Source organism: Micropterus salmoides, unplaced genomic scaffold, assembly GCF_014851395.1.
Source record: "Micropterus salmoides isolate LMB-PRFRI ecotype aquatic unplaced genomic scaffold, ASM1485139v1 Ms_hic_scaffold_14, whole genome shotgun sequence".
Classification (NCBI taxonomy): domain Eukaryota; kingdom Metazoa; phylum Chordata; class Actinopteri; order Centrarchiformes; family Centrarchidae; genus Micropterus; species Micropterus salmoides.
In genome coordinates, this window is record NW_024040485.1 from 32,857,425 (window position 1) to 32,874,254 (window position 16,830).

The following is a 16,830-nucleotide window of genomic DNA, read 5'->3' on the forward strand; positions in this document are numbered from 1 at the left end:
TTTCTAAAGCCATTTCTGTAACGTTGCTGTTATGATAATGAAGTGATTATTAGGATGGGTTTTAGCTGTCTGTCTGAGCTAAATTTGAATTGCTGGGCACTAACTATCTCTGTACAACCAAAAATGATCTTGAGAGGACACAAAGTGTTTCGATAAGGACTTTGGAAAGTTGATCATTTTACAGCGTTTTGCATTTTTTTCTGTTCAGATTCGATAAGAGAAGCCTGTTACTCCTCCTGCTAACCAGACACAGAAGGATTTCATCTTTGAGAATTGAACATTTCAGCGAATTTTTACCTTAAACCTAAAGTTTTTTTTCTACAGAGCTAGAATATTTCAGGGACACATCAAGATAATGTTACTGCATCTAACCTTCTGGTTACGCAGACTGTTCCACCACGATGTTGGTTAATGTTGAACTGCTTCGTCACTAAGGTACAAATTCAAGCCAAAGGCAACTGCAGGACTTTAAGGTGAGAACATTTTGATTATACTCTTGTATTTCTTGTGTAAAATACTGCTGCTGTTAAAGTGTCTTTGGACATTTTTTCTTACTTTTTGCGCAGCACGCAGGTCCAGTAAAGAGATTCTGTCAGAGACCCTGCTGGAAAACAAAGGTAAATGATAACTTCAATCACAGTTCTTGAATGTGAATGGACAAAAAAGTCATATTGTTTATGAAAATAAGATTTCCCAGTGGTTACATTGTTTTGTTTTTTACAGCAATTCCAAATGTTGGGACATCATTGCTGTGTGAAAAGTAGCGAAGAGAAGACGTTACAAGTAAGTGTTAAGATAAATAAGGATTGTAAAAGGATGAGAACAAGGGATGTGGAGGCTGTGTTCCCTCACCTATGTTTGCATCAGGGAAACATGGGCATGGAGAAGCATAAATAAATTTCCTCCCAATTTCTCTCTCTGAAAAAAGCCCATCTCTCTGTGTGTGTGCGCATAGATTGTTTGCTCTCGACTTCACTCCCGGTGCTCTTCTCGGTTGCGGCTTTGTTATTTTATGTGCCTCCTGCAACAGAGTTTATTCTGTTGGCACATGCAGTTCACCTGAGGAGTAGCCAGTGGCTACACTACTGATCTAACTACTGTACTGTTGCGGTTCTGTAACGCTAACACAGACTGCGCCAACAATGCTAACTAATATTGGACTGTCCATCACTGAGGACAACTGTAAGGTAAGTTATACATTTGAACCGTTTGGCTTTCACTACTGATGTACAACAACCGGACTGTCCGTCACTGAGGATGCCTTTAAGGTAATAAAATAAATTTCTTTACTCTTGTATTTTTTGTACACATTAGTGTTAATGTGTTGTTTTGTGGCAAGCTGTGAGCTTGTGTTAAGTTTAATCACTTCATTATTAATTAACTGCATTAATTAACAGTTTATGATTAGCTGTAATTGAAGTAGTTAGACCTGTCACATCACGCGATCACTTAAGATAATGAAGACATTAGAGAGATGAGTTTTAGCTGTCTGTTCTTACAACTTGAGTTACATTTGAACCGTTTGGCTTTAACTACTGCTGTAGGAGTCCGTTTTGTCTTTGTTCTATTTAGATATTTTTGGGGGCATTTTGTCTTTATTTGAGAAACAGGACGGGAGAGATTTAGTGGGTCACATACAGCTAATGGCCGTAGGTTGGACTCAAACCTGGGCCACTGCAGTAGAGGGCTCTCTACCAAGTGAGCTAACCACGCTACAGTGTAGTTTGATTTTTGAGGGGTTTTTTTCGCCACAGATTTGCCATGATAAATGGCCTTTCTGCTCTGTTTGTGGCTGTGATTGAGGTTGTTTTCATACAGTGTCATACAGTGTGAGCACTTAAACTGTCCACTGAAATGTTGCTGGAATGAAGATGATGATGATGTGGGTGATCAGATCATTATTTAAATGTTATTAATTCTTTTGACAATTTGGAAAATTGACAATTCCACAGCCACATTTATTGCTTGTTGGCATTTTTCTGGTCAGATTTAACAAGGAAGACATAACTGTTGCTCCTCATTTGTTCTGCCAACTGGAAGCACAAGGCCTTTCATGTTCTGACATTTCAGCTCAATGTTTCCAAGGACCATTAAGTTGTTTCAAAAGTTGTTTTGCCACTGACATGTGACAAAGACCACCGAATGTTGCTGTAGCGTGTTGCTAATGTAGGCTGCTTGAACTCCTTCTGCACTCTGAAAGGTAAGTACAAATTCAACCACAAGGCCGTCACTGGACAACAATGAGGTAAGAAAATTTATTTATACTGTATTTCTTGGGGCAAATACTGATAAGCCCCCCAGCCTAACCCTATGCTGAAAACAAAGCTGTTTTGTGAGTTTCTGAAAAGTAGTCATTTTGGGCAAATAATATTTGCACTGCCTGTGGCCAAACTGTTGACAGGTGTAACCAGTGATCACTCATGGCTTGCTTATGATGGATAGAAGAGATGTGTGAAGGAGCAGCCTTAGCTTGCAGTCTGCTCAGTGTTGGAGCAGGTATAATTCAGTCAGAGATGGGCTTTTCTCCCAATCAATGGAACTTGTTGCTCTGTTTCCTTTTGACTGGAACATGGGTTGTCTGTTGATTATCATCAGCTGTATTCATGGACTACGCACAGATAGCTACTTCTGCTTTTATTCATACCTTTCTTTCTAGTTACCTTGCCTGGCTGATAAGTGAATGCTAAGTATCTTGGTTTTTTTTTATTTTTTATTCTATTGGAGATTAAAAAATAAACAGATGGGAACGCCAACAACTGTAAATATTCTAGATTGTTCTTTTATTCTTTTCACATTTGCCCTGTGTTCAGACAGATGGTATAATGGAAATCTCTGCAAAATTGTCTGTCGTCCGCAGTGAAATATTATCAGAAAATAATACTTGAATTTGTTTAAAAATTTATTTGGGTGGGCAGTAGAGAACATTTACCATGGGAAGCTATACATTTGAGAACTTGCTATACTTTTTATACTGTGTTTATCTAATTAATATCTTTGTGTATTATTTGACCCTTGTGGGCGACGTTGGCAATCAATGAACATCAAGACTGTTTTGTGGCAATGTGTTGATGAACATCTTTGATTTGTTGGTTATTCCAGTAAATGAAATATCTAAAAGTGACTGTCAGATTATTTTATCCCTAAACAAAGTCTAAATTTTCAGAGAATTTACTCTATCAAAACATGTATACTTTATATATAGATAGGTAGATAATGCATACTGTGATAAAAGACCAAGGGACTGGAAAGATGCAAGAATGAAGAGGAAAAAGTGTCCATTTGCAAGAAGTTTAAGTTATGGTGTGAGAAGAACCAGTTGAAAATGGGCTGTGTGAGTGACTCACATTGGCCAATAATCTAATGCTGGTTTTTGCACCACTAGTTATTCACAATTCTGTAAATCACATATCAGACAGTACAAGTAAATAAGTAAAATACTTTCTGGACCTAGATGATGAACAGTGTAGAAGTTTTGAAATGGAAAAATTGTTCAACATCTTGTCCAAGTAAAAAAATGTGCAAAAGCATTTAGAATTTTCAGTGTTGAAGCTGATCAAGTCCACTTGATGGCGCTGTTGTTCAATGAAAGCAGGACCTCTAAAATGTGTATATCTTCAGCGGAGCTTTCAGGTTTTTGTACAGAGTTTTGGTGTTTCCTGTCACTGTGGGCTTCACAGCACAGTAGTACACAGCAGAGTCTGTCACTGCAGCAGAGGAGATCTGCAGATCCAGATGGGTTTTATCTTCACTCACTTTAGCAGACCATCTAGAGCTTGTTGCATTTTGTGTTCCCAAGTGAAAGATGAGAAACTCTGGTGGTTTTCTTGGATATTGTCGATACCAGAAGAAATAATCAGTATAAGTAGCAGCTTTAGAGTATTTGTAGGACAGAGAAACTGTTCTGTCTTCTAAATTGGACTCTTCAGTTTTGATTGGAGTGAGTTCTTCACACCCGACACCTGAAGGAAGAGATAACTTTGTTATACCATACCAAAAATTCCTGTTCTTTGTAATTGAATGACTTCCAAAAAAGTCACAATAGACTTTTTTCTATAATCAATGTAACATACCTGTTAAAATGACAAAAAACGGCAGAGAAAAAACTAAATACTGCAGTGACAGCATGTTAAAAAGGTTAATGTTTCTGCTTTGTGTATTGAACTCTGCTGAATATGGAAGTTCCTCTCTCTTCTATAGTTCACTAACAGCTTAGCTCCTCCCTCAATCTCTCCATCTCCTCGGATTTTCACCTCTCTGTTGTTGTATTTGTCATCAGTCAAATGAATGTGGCTCAGTACTTAATATTTTAACAGTGTGTGACTCCCTCTAGTGGACGTTGTGGAGTATTCTGTTGTCTTTGCTCCAAAGGTTTTTGTACAGAGTTTTGGTGTTTCCTGTCACTGTGGGCCTCACAGCACAGTAGTACACAGCAGAGTCTGTCACTGCAGCAGAGGAGATCTGCAGATCCAGATGGGTTTTATCATCACTCACTTTAGCAGACCATCTAGATTTTGTTGCATTTTGTGTTCCCAAGTGAAAGATGAGGAACTCTGGTGGTTTTCCTGGATGTTGTCGATACCAGAAGAATCGATCACTACCAGTTGCTTTTTTAGAGTATTTGTAGGACAGAGTAACAGAGCTGCCTTCTAAAGTGAACTCTTCATTCCTGACTGCAGTGAGTTCTTCACAGCTGACACCTGAAGGAAGAGATAACTTCATGTTTTAAAAGACAAATCATTCACATTCAGATGTTGTTGAAATTAAACTTAATGCATAATCTCACGTACCTGTTAGAATGGATAGTAACAGTAGAGAAAGTACATAATAGTCCAATGACAGCATGTTGAATAAAGGGAATGTTTCTGCTTTGTGTATTGAACTCTGCTGAATATGGAAGTTCCTCTCTCTTCTATAGTTCACTAACAGCTTAGCTCCTCCCTCAATCTCTCCGTCTCCTTGCAGCTCTGGATTTTCACTTCTCTCTGTTACACCTCCTCTACCTTCAACTATGGAAATGACGACACTGCTTGTGCTGTCACCATTATATAAATCATTTTTCACTAATGTTGGACATCTATCAGTTTTTTCTGTCATGAAACGTGTACTGAAGATGAAATTTACCAGTTGGATTAAATGGAAAATTAGTTAGGAGTAGGTTTATTGTAATTTTCTGGTATTTACAAGTACGTCCGTCTCCTGGTTTGCATTTACATTATTTCAAGGTAGCACAGAAAAAATATTACATTTGTATCCTTTTTCTGGTATGCAAAACTTCTTTTGTACTGAAGAATAACAATCAACACTTCATTGACAAAATTATTACTTCCCCTTAATGAATTAATACAAAACATACTTGACATACATGCACTTAAGGAAAAAAAACTTTTCCCAATAATAAAAGCAACATGTGGACTGTCATTCTAACAAAAGTCTTATAAATTAAATTCATAAGCATGGCCATGTATGGCCTAACATTACATTTTCCTGCTCAACTGTTCACTTGCTAGCAAGGGTAGGTTAAACTTCTGAGGCAACCATATGTCTGCCATTTATTTGAAAAAAGTCCCAACACTGGAGACAGAGTTGCTGGCTAGACTGTTCCCAAAATTGTAGGTACATTTGAGGCATAACCTTGTCGACTTTGCTTCAATGCACGTGCCATGCCACGGCCGTTACCATCCTAGCTTAGGTAATGTTAACATTTCAAGGTTCCTGCGGCTCCTTAAAAAGTCTTAAAAGATCTTAATTGAATGAAATCACGGAAAGTAAGGTCTTAAATTTACCGTAAATTTTGCTGTAGGTATTAAATTTGCTGATAAAGCGTTTTAAGGCTGGTGGGAAAATCACGCACAGTCGCGAGACCCCGCCATTAATATAACTCATGTTACGTTTACGTTAGCTGCAGACGTTGACATCTGGCTGCTTGTCATATTGTCAGTCGTGGCTGCAAGATTGGGAGACGCAAGTTAAAGTGGTTTGAGGAAGATCTGATCGTTCTGTCTAGTTCAAACAACTGTATCCTACATCACATCCTTCTCATTTGCGCAGGTCCAAAAAACTATGACTACAAGTTAAAATAACTTTCTAAAAGTGTGTCTTTCATCGTGATATGTTTTCCTCAAAGGATTATTTTCCTTTTCACCTGTGTATTAGCTCGGTCAGAAGTGAAACTGAAGTTCGGTCCAACATTGTTTTCTTGCTACCTTTTGTTATTGTAAGTTACTCTTTTCTGTTATTTTAGTGGTTTATATTGTGTTTATCACTGCAGTAAGGGTTGGGCAATATGGGGAAAAAAAATAGTACCATCATTATTTAATAATGAAGCTTAAAGGCTGATTTTTGCTCCTGAAGAAAGCAGATGGTTATTTGTGCTTTTAAACTGGATCACTTCACAGAGCTGAGGTAGAACATTCAAAACAACAAATAAGTATGAGAAAAATAAAAGTGAAATCTTTTTTATCCTCAATGAAATGAATATCTTAATAGAAAAGAAAGTGCTAATTTGTTAGTGATTAAAATTATTTTAATTATATTTATTGAACATTTGTATATTTTTATTGAGGTCTGTGTCACTATAATTAAAAATGTTTTATTGCCCCCTAGTTCACGTTCACAAACGGACGCGATCAGTTCACCAAAAACATGAGCAAGATCAATAATCTAGACTGAGCACATTTTTGCACAACACTGAATGGACACACTGTCCAGGCGTCTGTCTGCGCTGTCAGACTTTGGGATTTTATTTGCCTTTTGATTTTACTTACTTCCACCCAAGCAGTTGTTGCATGTGGATAGACAAGACATTTACATCCATGTGATCACTGTGTCCCCGACCACCTCCATAGATCGTTTTGCTGATCGGATCACAATCTGTCCTCAATGCGTCTTGGGGGCATTTACACATGTACTTATCACAATCTGATCAGCCGCTATGTTACCCGATTTGCAATATGCAAAGTCATTCACCTGTTCATTAAGAGATCAAACGCGCATCTCTTTTCACAAAGCCAAGTGAAGACTCCTGAACATGGCAACAAAGCTTAACTAACACCAGGAATGGTCTTGAATGACGTTAGTGAATGAATAACGAAATATCACACCGCCGAAGATTATCAATCTGTAGTCTAAATGGAAAAATTAACACACTTTTAATTAGTCCAGATTTTTTAACTCCAGAATATTGCTGTGCATATAATAGGTGATAATTGTTGTCAACCTGCAACGTTTTTTTTTGTTCTATTCTGAATTTCTTGTGTCTCGAATATCAGTTGACATTTTCAGGTCTGAGAGGTCAAATGCAAATATGGTGGAGTTTTAAGAATCAGCCAATTCTTAACTTGAATGTTAAGCTGTTAAAATGTGACCGCTGAGAATTTCTGTGGATTTAATATCTGTTTCAAGTTTCATGAGTTAATACTTGAGTGTCTGTCTGTGAGGTACCCCAACATGTTGAACAATGGAAGGAGCTTATTGCGGCCTAATGACCCACAGGGTATAAAGAGGATTCAGTGAATCAGTGTCCATTTATTTGTTTCCATGGAGTCTTGTGTTTGAAGCATCCTGCAGGTGGTTTCTCTCTGATGTGGATTTGCTGCTCCTTTGAATCCTCCCCCAGTGTTTCATTAGCAGCTGTAACCACAGTGACTCTGATAAAACAGGAATTAGCAGAATCCATCTGATATGAAGCTGTGGTTTGAATACCACTTCCCTCCTCTTTGAAGAGTAGTCAGATACCTGGGTTCAGGTTTTTGTACAGCCTCTTCTACACAGCAGTAGAGAGCTGTGTCTGCCAGGGTTAGATCTTAGGTCCACACATGACTTACGTGAATGACTAATCATTCATGCAGCACACCTGGATACACCACCGGTCACTGAACAGATCTCTGCCTCACTGCCACAAACAACTGTCTCCACCTGCTGGCATGTAAAGCTGTCTGCTCCCAGCGCTGTTCCACAGACTTCTATTCCTGTCACCATCACGCATAGACCAGTAAACCGAAATGTGCACATCCCACACAGACCACCAACTCCAGCACCCAGAACAAACTCATTTAAAATGGCTCTCTTCAATGTGAGATCACTTTCAAGTAAGACTTTTATCTTAAATGATTTTATCTTGTCTGCAAATCTAGATTTTATGTTTTTAACTGAATCCTGGTTGCAGATGAATGACTATAGCCAGCTAGCTGAACTGTGTCCGCCTCAATATGATTGTTTTAGTCAACCGAGGGTCAGTGGTCGTGGTGGTGGGCTAGTGAGCGTGTATAGGAAAAATTTTAAATGTCATCAAGTACGCTGTGATGAATTTAACTCCTTTGAAGTTCTCACTCTTAAAGTTGGAGGGCTGCAACCTATCATATTTGTTATAATTTATCGCCCCCCAAAACCGCCTGGAGGATTTTTATCAGAACTTCCTGAATTTTTATCTACTCTGGTTTTAAATTATGACAGAATTGTTCTTTGTGGCGATTTTAACATTCATGTTGATGACCCCACCAATCTTAATGCAACTGACTTTTTAAATATGGCCACTTCTTTTAACTTCAAACAACATGTCAAAGGGCAAACACATAACCGTGGTCATACACTGGACTTGGTTTTTACCCTGGGTGTCAGCATTTCCTCTGTGGAATTAGTGGACATGACCATATCTGACCACAGATGTATTGTTTTTAGCTGCGATTCGCCCGTTACTCATGCCGCCTCACCAAGCTCCGTGTGTTGTCGCATCTTTAATGAACAAAGTGTTTCAAAGTTTTGCGCATTCTTTCAGAGCCAAAGCCAACACCTGTCTGATTCCAACACCAACAATCTGGTCGATCACTTCAATCATATCTGCTTGTCGTCACTAAATATTACTGCTCCTCTAAAGGTTAGGCCTACGTCTAAAGCTAGTAAGCAACCCTGGATAAATGACAGCATTCGCAGCCTCAAAAGGGAATGCAGGAAAGCAGAGCGCAGATGGAAAAAATCCAGTCTCCAAGTCCAACAGTCCAAGTCCAAGTACAATAACTTGGTTAAGGATGCGAGAACACACTATTTTTCTGAACTCATTACTACACATAAACACAATCCCAGGTTTCTGTTTAAGACTGTGGATCAGCTGGTAAACCCAACCCCTCCTTGTGCCTCAGCTGGAAGTAATGATGAATGTGAATTGTTTTTATCTTATTTTACCAATAAGGTGGTGTCAATCAGAGCCTCTATTACCCCCGTGGCCTCTTACTCAGAGGTCCCTCACCAGCAACAACAGAGTTTTAACCAGTTTTATCCCATCGACTTGTCTGAGCTTTTAAAAACAGTATCACAAATGAGAGTGTCCTCCGGCCCACTTGATATAATACCTACAAAATTTTTACTGAAAGTAATAGATTCTGTTGGGCCCCATTTGATCTCTGTTTTCAACAGCTCCCTATCTACTGGTTGTGTCCCTGATTATTTTGGCTTGCGTGAACCCACTTATAAAGAAACCTGGTTTAGATCCCTCCCTCCCACATAATTTTAGACCAATTTCAAAACTGCCTTTTATTGCAAAGATTCTAGAAAGAATTGTGTCCAAACAGCTGCTCACTGTGCTGGAAAATAACAAATTATTTGAAAAGTTTCAGTCTGGTTTTAGGAAGTACCACAGCACTGAGACTGCCCTGCTTAAAGTCACCAATGACCTTTTAATGTCTGCTGATGAAGGTATGTGCTCAGTCCTTGTACTCCTGGACCTTAGCGCTGCTTTTGACACCATTGATCACAACATCATGTTAGACAGACTGAGGCACTGGGTGGGGATCTCTGGTACTGCTCTAGAATGGTTTTCATCCTACCTGTCAAATAGGAAGTTTTGCGTGTCTGTAAACAACTGTCTCTTCATTCTGTCCAGTTAAATATGGTGTGCCTCAGGGGTCGGTCTTAGGACCCATTTTGTTTTCCTTGTATCTGCTTCCCCTTGGACATATTATCCATAAACATGGCATTTCTTTTCATATTTATGCTGATGACACACAAATATACTTGCCCGTCAGATCCACAGACCCTGGAATGCTGAGTTCACTTAACAACTGCCTTTGTGAAGTTAAAAAATGGATGTCAAATAATTTCCTCCAGCTGAACTCAGACAAAACAGAAATCCTGGTCATCGGGTCCCAGCAGATGGCAAATCAAATACTGCCATTGTGGGCTGAAAAGTGACACCATGGTCGCTTCTGCTTGAGAGGCAATCTGGCACTGCTGTTCGCTAACATCTCCAAGACAGCTTTGTTCATTAAACATTAGGTAAGATAACGTTTGTGTAGGGGCTTCGATATTCGCTCTTAATTACCATCGAAGCGTCAAAGCTCAAAAACTGACATTCGGGCCAGCCCTATTTGTGATATACAGGGCTCGACAATAATGGTGGCCCGGGGCCAGTACGAAGTAACATCAGGAATGTTGAACTAGCAACTCGCTGGCCCGATCGGAATAAATCGCATTAGAAACTCAACATCCTACAATTGTTCTGCAGCTCTCGTTGGCCAATCAAGAGTTTTAGTGACGTAACGTCATGTGGCAACATCTGGGTCCTAAACCTGCATTTTCTCTAACTGCCAGCAGGGGGCGAGTCCACTGGCTGCAAAAAGAAGTCCGGTTCCATTAGAAATAATGGTGAAATGACATTATTTCTCAACTGAATTATTACCTCAGTAAACACGTTCGTAATGCGTTGATGGCTAGTTTCAAGTCTTTTTCAACATGTTCATTTAGTTAATTACGGAAATAGACGATAAAGTAGTGTATGCTTTAGGGCGAGACTACCTTGTGATTGACATCTCGCTACCATGGTGACCTGTCAGTCAGGATAGAGGCGACTTGTATCCGCCGCTGCTCTGTGTACATTTTTTTTTTTTATTAAATGGCGGTCAGCAGGAGCGAGATCATGTCATGTTTGAGTTTGTTGGTATTTTTTTTATTTAAAAGGAAATTGTTTTGTTAACCTTTTTGTATTTATAATTTTTACTGTGATTAAATTTTAGTTTAGTTTTTCTATATTCAGGATGTATTTAATAAACAATTAAACATATTAATAGAATAACATAACTTACTCTATGGTTTTGTTGTAATACTGATAACTTTTGAAGGGAGGGACAGTAAAAAGTGTCTTTGGGCCAGTAAGTTTCAAACCCACTGGCCCGGTTCAATAAAAGTTGAACGTTGAGCCCTGGAGATATAGGTTGTAGTATTAGTAGTATAATAATGAACGACAAGTTTTATACCACATTTGGTTGTCATTATTTGAGACATTAGACATCAGTGTAGCTTGATGGTTTATGCTGCAAGTGTAAAGAAAAGGCATTTATCATTTTCAATATTTATCCAGAACAGGAAAAAATATTAGTCTTTCTCTACCCACCTGGGGGTGTATCGTATTTGTATTGTAACATGTATTTATCCACACAGTGGATCAAATTGTCAGTAACATTATGTGTGACACCTACCAGGGATAAAACTTGTCCTAGTGGATCAGGATAACGATTGCATATCTTCCAGACACAGCAACTCAGTATCACAACTCACTGATCCTGTCAGTGCTCCATATTGCCACACTACAAGTTGTTTGTTGGCTGCGTGACAGAACTGTCTGTTACTCCGTCTTGGGTCTTGAAGATGAGCCATGTGTGGTAGCATGAAAACACAGTAGTCTAGATGTTGTCCACAGTCTGGCCTGTAAAGGAATATATAATTGTTAGAACCGCAAATTGGAAAGACTGGTGTAATTGGAAAGAACATCTATCGACAAGATTAGATATTTTTATTTAATGGGATTGGTTGTTCTCTAACAGGACTTCTGTGTCCACATTACACGCCAGGTACATAACACAGATGAGCCATTGGCTGAAGAAGAGCTGTAGTTAATAGTGGTGTCATCAATAAACAACAATAAAAAAGTAATAAAAATTGTGATGGATATATATCACTTTAATTTTGGAATTTGAAGTTGAAATAAGCTAATAAATTGCAATATTTAGCTCAGAATATCGCTTCATGTGTAAAAGTACAATAATATATTGTGACATAAGTATTATGAAGTATCTGGTGGCAGAGGCCCCACCCAGGTCCTGCCTCATGCTACCACTACTACAAACATACAAAACAACAATCAGTCAGGAAGTGTAAGGAGAGAGCAACTGTCTGTGGTCAACACCTGCAAAACCATCCTTTTTAAGGGAGTTGTCTTGCTGTTGCCTCTCCAGTGCACCTGTTGTCAATTTCATTTGCACCAAAACAAGTGACTATGATTCACAGTTGCTTAATGCTTCCTAACTGGACAGATTGACATCTATGTAGTGTCAGTGTCATGATGTTATACAGGGCTGATTAATGAAATCAACAATGAAATTATTTGTAAATCTTATTTATTTTGTTGTTGGATTTGTCATCATTTGTCAAATGAATGTGGCTCAGTACTTAATATTTTAACAGTGTGTGACTCCCTCTAGTGGACGTTGTGGAGTATTCTGTTGTCTTTGCTCCAAAGGTTTTGGTACAGAGTTTTGGTGTTTCCTGTCACTGTGGGCCTCACAGCACAGTAGTACACAGCAGAGTCTGTCACTGCAGCAGAGGAGATCTGCAGATCCATTTGGGTTTTATCATCACTCACTTTAACAGTCTAGAGACTGGATTTGATGTCAGTAGTCCTGTTCCTGTGTGTGAAATAAGAAACTTTGGTGGTTTTCCTGGATGTTGCCGATACCAGAAGAAATAATCACTACCAGTTGCTTTTTTAGGGTATGTGTAGGACAGAGTAACAGAGGTGCCTTCTAAAGTGAACTCTTCATTCCTGACTGCAGTGAGTTCTTCACAGCTGACACCTGAAGGAAGAGATAACTCTGTTATTTCATGTTGTAAAAGACTCAACAAATGAATCCCATCCAGAAAAGTTAGTAATGAAACTTTCTCAGCAGGATCTCACATACCTGTTAGAATGGATAGTAACAGTAGAGAAAGTACATAATAGTCCAATGACAGCATGTTGAATAAAGGGAATGTTTCTGCTTTGTGTATTGAACTCTGCTGAATATGGAAGTTCCTCTCTCTTCTATAGTTCACTAACAGCTTAGCTCCTCCCTCAATCTCTCCATCTCCTTGGATTTTCACCTCTCTGTTACACTTCCTCCTGTTTACAGACTGGTAGCAGCATGTTGTTCCCTTTGGAAGTGGTGTGGCTTGTTTTTTATTCAATAAATGTAAATGCTCCGTACTTGTATAGCGCCTTTCTAGTCTTTTCGACCACTCAAAGCGCTTTTACACTACATCTTTCACCAGTCACACACATTCATACACTGAGCCTAAGTGCTCAAACGGAAACTAACATTCACACTCACACTAGCCGCCAGGGGCAATTCAGGGTTCAGTATCTTGCCCAAGGACACTTGGACACTCAACCAGGGGGACCCAGGGATTGAACCGCCGATTAACGGCCAACCCGCTCTACCTCCTGATCCACAGCCGACCCATAACCATTCTTGAAAGGATGGATCACTTTTGTGTGCATTTCACTACCTGTGGGAAGAAGCTGTTTCTCTGTCTCTTGGTTCTGATTGAGGGCTTGGGGGCTTGTGTTTTAAGACTCATCATCAACAAGGATGTTATCTCCATATATTCACTTTCCTATATGCTTAAAAAACATGTTCTAAAAACCTCAAAGGAGGTCACTCAGAGACATCCCCTCTCAGTGGAAAGCTGGGGATGCAACAGCAGCACGGTCTTCATCATTTTGTAAGTCGGCCCACCCCTGTCGTCCGTGTTTAACTGTTTACCTTTTGACTGATTTTGGACTCACGGTGGATTTTGGATTGGCTGTGTCCTAATGCATTTGTGTACTGCGCTACTACATGGTTGTCGTCATGTCTGCCTCACGATCTTGACAAACCTGACCACCTTCTGATTTATTTTTGAAACGTGAATTTCACCTGCTTGGGTCCACTCCCTTGGGTTCCTGTGTCCATGCTTGGACTGTTTGTGACAGATGTTGGTTATTGATGAGAGATTAGTAAAACACTGTTCTGTTGCATTTTAAAAATCATTAAGCAACACAGTTAACATACAGAGAAACATGTTATGATTGATTTTAAGTAATTTATCATTTTTCCTTAGGCCAAATTGTTTTATAAAGCAGTTTATATTCTAGCAATAAAACGGCAGTGGAGAGAGAGGACATCCTCTGTTTGTGTCTCAGCTCTTAGATGTGTGATGGCCCCTGTGAGGGTCCAGTGAGGCCTCTGTGGGAGTGATACCTCACTGTTGGTAACTGGCCCAATGACGTGACGTGCAACAGGCATTACTGTTTGAGTGTTGACAACAATATATTTAAATATTACAAAGAATATGACATCCAGTTGATTGTTTTGCTTTGGAGCATTCCGTCCCAAAACTGGCATTCAGCCAATGTCATCTGGGATAACAAGCATTTTAAGCATCAGAATTTTATTTTGATACCATATCAGACAGCATGTTAGACCCTGAAGCACCCCCAAATAATGGTGAAAGGTAAGTATGTCTTTAATAAAATGTGTTTAACCTACCCTTTTTACTCACTAGCACACTATTTAGAAAAATCCTGTGTCATATGGGATAACGTTCAAAACATATTTAATGTTGATTTTATGCAAATGTGTGTATTTAACAAGAATTTACATACTTGAAAGTTGAAGATCAAGGTGGCAGATTTCTATAGGGAGCCAAAACTAGAGCCTAATTAAGATTCAAACTGAGGTTTGTCATAGAGGATAACGGTTATTTTCTGTTAGCCCATCTTGGATGACGTGTGTTTGCCAATATATTCGTTTTATACAGTTTTCAGCTTTAATTTGTATAATTTAAATTCAAATTGTGGCATTAACATATTAACCTTGTTTAGTTAAATATCAACAATTATATTATTCATAATATTAAATTTGAATTCTGTCACACCTGTCTAATTGGGAAAATCCGCCCCTTTAAGAACAGGTGTTCCACTCTAGTGACCTCATGATGTAATTTTTTTTCCCTCTCTCAATTACATTTACATTAACTTATTTAGCTAACGCTTTTATCCAAAGCGACTTACAATTGCTTTATATTTTAGAGGTTTCACACCTCTGGAGCAACTAGGGTTAAGTTTATTAATCTTTTTTTCTTGTTGTTTTTCATCTAGCTATCACAGACGCAATACGGCAGGGATGCTCCAGCAGCCAGTTAGATCTCTAGATACACTTGCTGCACACAATTTCATTAGTTGCCGTTTAATTCAGACTGCTCTAAATGTGTTTATTATTTTAGACAATGTCTGTTTAAAAAAAAAAAAAAAAAAAAAAAAGGGGTGTTCATTGACTGAATGTGACTCAAGGGACTTTAACCCATTAAGAACATTTTTCTTGAGATGAGACATTTAGATCTACATAACCCCCGGGCACCCCCTTCTATGGAGGTCGCTGTATTTTATTAACAGCGCTACAGAGCGCGTTTCGTCATCACGGCGTTCTTGTGCTTATTCCGGTAGTGTAGACGCCGTCACTACATTCAATACATACAAAGAAGAAGAGGGACTAATAGTAATTAATAGTAATATACAGTCTCCCAGTAGTCTTCTGGTTTATTTGAAGTAAGAAGAGAAGTGACATTTGGACAACTGAAGGAGCACGCAGTTGTTATTTAGCACAAGAGCCGACAGTCAGACGGTGTCGGGACAGACAGCTGAAAGCAGAAATCACGGATTTTGTGGATTTTCCCAGATGGAAGGCTATAATGTTAATGTGGAACAGATGTTTTCAAAGCGGTGCTGAAGTTGTCAGTTTTCTGCTAGACAGGTAAATAAGTTTGTTTGTCAGACTTTAGCGATGCAAATGAAAACTGTTGTTTGAGAGCTTTAGCTTGAAGCTGGCCGTAATCATAGCGCCATGTTTCCCCTGTCAGTGGTGTGAAATATGGATTCATTTCCATAGTTTGACATTTCTACTGGTGTAGTCACATGATTCTCAGTTAAACCACTTAATTAGTAGTAACAAGTAAAAACATCCTCATAAAGATAACTACTTTGATGTGCTGTATTTGAATTTTTGATCAGTAGAAAACCTTTTGTCACTGGCCCAACTATCTTTGTTTTCTGTTGAGGTGATTGTAGATCTGGCGGACCTGGGGACTGTAAGCCTGTGGAGATAGACCTTCGCCTCGTCAAACTCCATTCTCCTCTGTGCCACTGAGCTGCCAACCATAGCCTGACCACCCTGTCAGCCACAGCATGTTTTGGTTTATTTACTTTACTGACACTCACACTTCACATTTAAACAGTTATGTTTAGTTCACCCTTTTTTATTTCTCAGGATCTAATGACAGAAATGCAGTATAAGATCCATAACTGTTTTCAGTGGTGTATAAAGACCTTACATAATGAACACTTATGTTTTTGTATCATAGTACCACTGAAGTTTAACAGTGTGTGACTCCCTCTAGTGGACGTTGTGGAGTATTCTGTTGTCTTTGCTCCAAAGGTTTTTGTACAGAGTTTTGGTGTTTCCTGTCACTGTGGGCTGCAGAGCACAGTAGTACACAGCAGAGTCAGACAGCTGAAGCTTCTGGATCTTTAGAGGAACTGATCTTGAGGTGGAATCCAGTGTGGATGAAAATCTCTCCTTGTACTCGTCCTCTGTTTTCCCCTCACCGATCTTAAAGCGGCTCAGTATGAATTCAGGGCTGTCTTTTCCATCCTGTTTGTACCAGAAGAGATAATGATTTGATGAACTGGTGTTATATAGACAGCCAAGTGTTACTGTCTCTCCTTCAGCAGCAGTCACGTCTCCTTCTGGTTGCAGCACGTTGTCTTTT

The 16,830-nt window shown here is 39.1% G+C and overlaps 1 long non-coding RNA gene across 1 annotated transcript; it reads left to right on the forward strand.

Annotated features, from left to right (window-relative positions):
• Positions 1 to 269: 269 nt before the first annotated feature.
• LOC119902749 lies at positions 270 to 833 on the forward strand. Its single transcript, XR_005444364.1, has 3 exons — positions 270 to 473; positions 567 to 617; positions 724 to 833. It is a non-coding gene; the product is annotated as an uncharacterized LOC119902749 (long non-coding RNA).
• The last annotated feature ends 15,997 nt before the right edge of the window (positions 834 to 16,830 follow it).